This window comes from Carlito syrichta, unplaced genomic scaffold (genome assembly GCF_000164805.1).
Source record: "Carlito syrichta isolate Samal-C Ts95f unplaced genomic scaffold, Tarsius_syrichta-2.0.1 Scaffold307019, whole genome shotgun sequence".
NCBI classification, from domain to species: Eukaryota; Metazoa; Chordata; class Mammalia; order Primates; family Tarsiidae; genus Carlito; species Carlito syrichta.
Window position 1 is genome coordinate 391941 of NW_007251115.1, and position 7747 is coordinate 399687.

The window sequence follows — 7747 nt, forward strand, 5'->3', positions numbered from 1 at the left end:
TGCCCAGGCAGGTCTTGAACCCGCGGGCTCAGGCAATTAACTCACCTCAGCCTCCCAAAGGCGCAGGATTACAGGCTGAGCCACCGAACCAGGCTACAAATTCTTGATCCATTCTAACAGAGTACCTATGCGTCAGTAAGTCATACCCAGGGGTCTATAATATTTACACTAAAAATTGTCTTTTCTATTTTACCATATCTCTAATGGACTAGTGCTGTGCTAAATGCTCAATACATATTATATTTTTCTACCTTGAAACAACCCTATGGAATAGATACAATTATTTTTCTTATTTCACAGATGAAGAAACAGAAGCTTTTCTAGAGGTAGGCCACGCTCAAGGTGCCCACGGAAAGCCCATGGAGGAGCTGGAAGTCTTTGAGTGTAATTTTTTTTTCTTGAGTTAGAGTTTCACTCTGTCACCCAGGCTGGAGTGCAGTGGCACGCCCATAGCCTTGACTTGCTGGGCTCAGGCGATACTTCCGCCTCAGCCTTCCAAGTAGCTGGAACTACAGGCATATACCACCATTCCCGGTTAAGTTTTTGATTTATAGTATAGATGAGATCTCGCCAAGTTGCCCAGGCTAGTCTTGAACCCCTGGGCTCAGGCCTCTGACCTCAATCCTCTCTCCTCTGCCTCTCAAAGTGCTGGGATTACAGTCATGAGCCACCACACCCAGCAAGCTTAAAGATTTTAATGTAACTGGGGAAAATTTATAGATGCTGTATGAAAGAGGAAGCACCCATATCAGATGGCTAGGGATAGTGAGCACTCTCTAATCTCTTCTGGGAGAAAGAATATATTTGCGATAATTGACCATGCCCAAGTTTATTGACAGATGCTCAATCTGTCATCCTCCAAATGGAGTCATACAGAAACCCACACAGAAGCTCCAACTTATCATGGGGGTAAAGAAACCCCACTGCCACTCCAAATGGTAAGACTAGCTAACATTTATTGAATGCTTATCATGCATCAGACACTGTGCTAATTAGTTCCTTAAATCCTTTCAGCAAGTTCTCATTTGACTTTCCAGGAACCTATCTAAGAGTAAATCTATCCTTCAAACTACAGCACTATCTTATGAATTGTGGCAATCCTTCCCTCTGACCCAACTCCTACATTCTGTCATGGAATCCTTGGTGAGCTTTAGTGAATGTTGACCCCTAAATGTTCTCTGCAATACACACCTCTTCTTATAGTAAGTGCTCCCAACTTTACAGGATGTGGGAATCCTGAAAGCCTTACCTCATTCTCTCTTCATGAGAGAATAAAATCTCCCAGTTTATTGCCTGTATGATGGCTAGATCAGCTTGTTTCTTAAACTTGCTGTTGAAAGGGTGACCTAGAGAGAAATTGTCCAAAGAATGAAAACTATTTACTAATAAATATGAATTGTCTACCCAAAAAGGATGTATTTTATTGGAAACATCTGTTATCTCAACAGGTTGTTATCATATCATCTTGATCATATTATAACAGTGTGTTGGGAAATTATTGACAGGAAGGCATCTTTGTTTACAGTAAGCCATCTTAAACTATAGAATTGGTCTGCCATTGCAAAGGCTGTGATTTGTGACTATTATAGACTACTTGAGAAAACCTCCCAAAGTACCCACAAGAAGTGACCTGGAACTTTTTTTTTGGAGTTGGGGTCTCACTTTCTTGCCCAGGCTAGAGTGCAGTGGCACGAATCACAGGTCACCACAGCCTCGACTTCCTGGCAATTTTTCTGCCTCAGTCTCCTGAGTAGCTGGGTCTACAGGTGCATGCCACCACATCTGGCTAATTTTTTGATTTTTTTTTTGTAGAGATGAGATCTTGCTACATTGCCTAGGCTGGTCTCGAACTCTTGGTTCAAGGCATCCTCCTATCTTGGCTTCCTAAATTGCTGGGATTACAGGTGTGAGCCTCCATGTCTGATCTGACCTAGAAAGGTTTTAAGAAAACTTACTGATAGTGCAGGAATATTCCTGGGGAATAACTTGACTGTGACTTAAGCCTTTTTCAAAAAGGCTTAAGATAATTCTTATTCTATTTCAAACCTCCCCTCCAGTAATCAAGGCTCTTCACCAGTTGTTTACAAGAAACATGAACAACCAGACAATAAAAGTTGTGATCATTGTTCTATAGCTGCAATTACAAAATTTGTGTATAAGGGTTTTATGAGCCATAGTCAACACAGCTTGTTACCCTGTGGTCCAGAATAGTCACAAAGTCGCTACAAGTTTCTTAACTCCCAGGACATCATGGAAATTGCCCTTGTAGAAATACTAATCATCCTAACAATTGCTTCAGTCCTTTCTATTCAGATTTGGCGGACTACTTCTGAGACAAACAAGGGTGTATTTGGAAAGTTTACTGTATCTACTGAGTTTTACCATACGATTTAATCTTTCCCAGGAACAACGAAATTGGACAACGACAATTTGCTGCTGAAATTCCTAATAAGCTGCCTCAGTGTCCCCTCAGCAACTGAGAAGAGAAATATCTGAAGGAACAAAGATTGAAGCAAGTAAACTTTTATTTGGCCCCTTCTTGGTAGACCTTTTGCATAGGGTTGAATTCCCTCAACTCAGCATTCTAGGCAGACAGTTGGAGTGAGGGCAGTCAAGTTATTTACTTTATAAATTGTACTGTTATTACTTCTAAGAACACTGGTGTCCATTCTATCCCTTCCTCAAGGTTGTGAATTGTCAAAGGTTTTTACTGGTCAGCCTGAATTTATGGCTTTTTTTTTTTTTTTTTTAGTTGGAGTCTCACTCTGTTGCCCAGGCTGGAGTGCAGTGGCACGCTCCCGGCCACCGCAGCCTTGACCTGCTGGGCTCCGGCGATCCTTCCGCCTCAGCCTTCCAAGTAGCTGGAACTACAGGCGCGTGCTACCATGGCTGGCTAAGATTTATGGCTTTTTAAGATCCAATTTTCTTCTCAATTTTTACCCCATTATTTATTGATAGACATACATGAAAATATAAGAGATTAACATGGTCTATGGAAGCCAATATTTATGGAGTAACTGCAGTGGACACTTGTTGCTTTAGAAATTTTCCTCTATCCTCTGTTCCCTTCCACATGGCTACTTTGGGAGTGACCATCATGATTTTTTTTTTTTTGAGTTGGAGTCTCACTCTGTTGCCCAGACTGGAGTGCAGTGGCTGCTCCCGGCCACCGTAGCCTCGACCTGCTTGGCTCCGGCGATCCTTCGGCCTCAGCCTTCCAAGTAGCCGGAATTACAGGAATGCGTTACCACGCCTGGCTGATTTTTTGATTTATTGTAGAGATGAGGTCTCGCTGCCCAGGCGGGTCTCGAACCCACGGGCTCAGGCAATCCACTCACCTCAGCCTCCCAAAGGCGCAGGATTACAGGCTGAGCCATCGAGTCCGGCGACCATCATGATTTAATGCCACTCTGCCATTGGCCACAGTTGATTGATCCAGATTTAGCTTGAAATCAAGCTGGGCCAATAAAAGTTTTTTTCCCCCAGAAAATTGCATTTGGGAGGCAGAGAACATTGCCTTTCTTTTTAGAAACTTGATTGACAGATGTCAAATCTGCCAATTGTTGGCAGTTCTGTGGTTTAGGGATTATAGGATTTGGTTTGTAGCCAGAAGGAAAAATGAAGCCAACATAACAAAGAAAAGTAGATACTACAGACAGACAGAGGGTATTTTTGTTTCCTGGGACTGCCATAGCAAATTACCACAAACTGGGTGGCTTGAAATGACAGAAATGTATTTGTTCTGGAGGCTAGAAGTCTGAAACCCAGATGTCAGCAGGGTCATGGTGCCTGTGAAGGCTCTAGAAGAGGGTCTTTCTCTGCCTCTTTTTAGCTTCTGGTGGCTGCCAGCAATCCCTGGCACTTCTTGACTGTAGGTGCTTTATTTCAATGTCTGCCTCCATTGTCACATGGCATCCTCCCCCGTGTGTCTTTTCCTATCTATCTGTATCTATGTGTGTCTCTTCATATGCATATTTTTATTTTAAAGATGTGGGGTACAATTCAGGATTAGGTATACAAGTGGACATCATACAGGTAAAGCTTGAGCCTCCTTTTGGTCTCCACTTTGCCTGGTTTGAGATTAAGTACCCTTATTGATGTTGTGTTTCCCTCCCCCCACCCCGGCAATATCCCATTACTGCCAATCCCGTTTTTATAGTATTATGGTAAATGCTCAGTGTCCACCTAAGAGTGATGTGTGTCCATTCTTATAAGGACACCCAGTCATTAGATTAGGACGAACCTAATCCAAGTAGTCCAGGATAACCTCACTTTAAATTAACCAATAACACCTACAGAGATCCTGTTTCCAAATAAGGTCATGTTCTGAAGTTCCAGATGAACCTACACTTCTGGGGGACACTATGCAACTAAATATGAAAGGTGTGTCTTGATGGCATCTGGATCCTGAATCCCAGTGTGTTCTCAAAATCCAACCACACTCCATGCTTAGAGTGTTGTGAGGCAGGCCCATATACTTATGATAAATTCTTGTGTCTAAATCTAGTTCAAGTTGGATGACCACTACATGCAACCAAAATAATCTTTAAAAACATATACAGTAATACAGAACCCGATTGTTACAATTCTGTTAGCTGCCACTGAGTGGGTGCCATACTCATCAATCATGAAAAGTGTTCCTTCCATTGAAGCTTGGAAAGCAAACCATTTTTGTACCCTGTAAAAAATGAGACCCAGAGAGACTTGACCGAGCACACAAAGTATATCATTGAGGATGCCTGTATGGCCAACGTCAACACAACCAGCTTAATAGGAAGGCCATTGGTCGGGCAAACCCAGGGGGATACTGAGCTCTAGCTCTACTTCTCTGTTAGTCTCTTGTTCATCCATGTGCATTCCTGGGATGGAGTCTCTGTATAGTCACAAGGTACCTGGAGCAGGCCCAGGCATCATATTCAGACACAACGAGTTCCTGAGGCAGGAAGGACCATCTCTTTCTTAGACCTCCTTTAAAGGGCAAGCAAATGTTTCCAAGGATCCCCTAGCATATGTCCCCTCTTGTCTTATTGGCTGGAAATACGTCACATACCCTTATCTAAACCAATCACAGATCAAGAGCTTGGGAACCCACGAGTGGCTTGGATGTAGGGTTTCATCCCTTGGACTGGGGCTGAGAACACCCTTCTTGAAACACAAGGCTGAGTGAAGGAGAGCAGATGCCTGTTCTGAGTCCAAAGGGGAAAGGAGAGTGGGCAAGAAATGCTTGTCGAGTGGCACACGGTGCCTCTGACGTCAGTTGCACAAAGAGCAAAAATCAGTGCAGTCAGCTTTGCTGACACATGTATGACCTTGGGCGTGGTTGTTTGAAAGGTAGTTTCAACAGCCCCTGTAAGAGGAGAGACATGCTTCAAGGTTGTGGCTCTCAGACAACAACACCAAAGGACTTATCAGCTTTTTTCCTAGACCAGGGTCCCTCAGGTGCCCTCTGTGTATATCCCATAGCAAAGAATCCCATTCATTACCTTTCCAGCTGGGAAGAGGGTAGTTCCAATCAGGGTCGTTGGTTTAACTTCATACAGATCATCTGTTGAGTAACTGCTAAAAGCAAAGTTCCGCCAAATCAATCTGTTCTTTGTGGTTAGTCACCATTCAGCTGCTGAAGCCTGTATATGAGTCATCAAGATAGTATCCTAGTCCTTGTAGGTCAACTGTCAAAGTCATGGAGCCCCGGCAGCAGGAAGGGCTTCTCTTTTGGACTGGGTTCTGACAGGAGGAGACTGAGCTCAGCTTTTCTGCAAACTCCAGGGATGGGCAGGGACAGCTGGACTGGGGCAGGGGCAGTTACTTGGTGGGGGGAGTGGAGAACGTGTCCCAGTTCTTTCCTCCATCCTGGAGATTTACTACCACTGAGGAATGGGGAAAGGGAGGTTTCTGTTTGTCACCTCATGCAGCCTTCATAGCAGCCAATGATGTGGGTGTTAGCATTCCCAATTTAAGAAGCCCGAGGTTCAGAGAGGATGAGTTGGTACTGAGGTCACGGAGCCAGGAAATTGATTCAGAACCCATGCAAGATCCTAAGAGAATGGGACACAGGAGATTATCAAATGATGGAAGTTGAAAGGTCAAGGGAGACCTGGATTGTGATTTGGGAGGGCAGGCTAAGTAGTTCCTGCAGCAGGAGATAGTCTGGGGACATAAGAGTGGCCAAGGGAGGACAGAGGGACCCAGCAGGAGGTGAATGTGTGTCCTCCTATGGCCACTGCTGAAAAAAACATATATGTGGGATGCCCAGAGCTCAGCTCTCCCTAGGGAAAGTGGAGCTGGTTGGGATGGTGTCTGTGGGAACAGTTCTTGGGAGGTAGGAAAACACCAGGGGCTGCTGGGAACGAGGCCAGAGGTTGCTTGCAGTTACCTGTGAATGCGTTAAGGGGAGGTGGAGTGGGATTCTGGCTAGGAGGAAGTCAGACATGATCAGGGAGATAAGAGCATACCTCAGGTTAGAGTAGTGAGACAAAGACAGATGGGATGGAACTACACACTCGTTGAATGCCTCAGGGTAAAAGTTGGGCCGGCCCAGTAGAGAAGGTTAGTTCTCAGGAGTGAAGGCTGTGTAGAGCCCCCCACCACACAGGGAAGCCTGGAGGCCTGAGGATGTTGGATGAGAGGGCCTGGGTAGCTGGCAGAGGGAGGATGCTGTCTGCATGTTTCATCTGAAGAGGTCTTATGATCTGGGAGGCTGTGTATGGCCTGAGGGTAGAGAGGGGAAGGACGGAAGGAGGGAGTCTAGAGGCTTAGGGGAGAGAAAAATGAGAATGTGAAATGCTGGAGGAAGTCTTCTGAAGTTAATTCTGACAGCCCTTGCCCCTGTCCTCTGATCCCCTCTCCCTCCCTGTTCCCTTCCCATCCCCTCTAGTGCCGTCTTATTTGAGACTTTAGGATGGAGCTGCTGGCTATCCCTAAGGGGAAGACCCCAACCTTTAGGAGAGCTCAGGGAGAGCTGGCAGTGTCTTTGGTCAGACAGGGCTAGTGTCCCTCTTGTCAGAGCAAAACAAAGAAACCTCCGGCGCTGCATGGAAACTCAAGTTTATTTTTGGGTTGTGGCCAAAGGACACCTTTCACTGTAAAATTTAAGACCAGCCCTCATTGGAAATTGCAACAGGCCCAGGCCATATGGGATCATTTCCGATGGAGCAGCATCTGTTCTCTATAAGAAATGCAAATGACACTTAATTGTGCCCTCAGAGGACTCTGTTTCCTGTCCCCAGCACACGCCTACCCGCGGGGTAATCTGACCAAATTCAAGTCCTCAGCTCTCTACCCAGTTGACAGAGAGAGGCAGCCAAGAACTCCCACTGCCAGCTTCCCGGATTGAGTGACCCAGACCAGCCAGCGCCCTCTATTGGGGTTTCCACCCCTGTACTCAGGGGACAGAAGGGGTCGGATGCTGTACACGCTGAATTCCCCGTTCTGTTCCAGGGTCTGTGCAATACTTTGTTGTTTCATTTAATGTGGGCGTCCCTCCCCCATGGGATTTCCTGCTTTGTAGACAAGGAAAAAGGCTCAGAGAATTTGTGTAGTGTGTCTGAGGTGTCATCTAGCAGAGTGGGGCTGAGATTTACAGCCAAGACTGACCATTTAGAAAACCCCTTCCATGTCTTCTAACATTTACTGAGTGCCTAGATCATGTCATTAACAAATGTCCTCCTATTTTGTCTTCTGTCTGTAGGCCTCTGCACGCTCTGTTTCTCTCTCTCTTCTCTCCTCTTGTCCCTCTTTCTCTCCTGAT

The 7747-nt window shown here is 45.5% G+C and overlaps 1 pseudogene; it reads right to left on the reverse strand.

Moving 5' to 3' along the window:
• LOC103266099 overlaps positions 1 to 7464 on the reverse strand; it is a 60851-nt pseudogene extending 53387 nt beyond the window's left edge.
• Between the last annotated feature and the right edge of the window lie 283 nt (positions 7465 to 7747).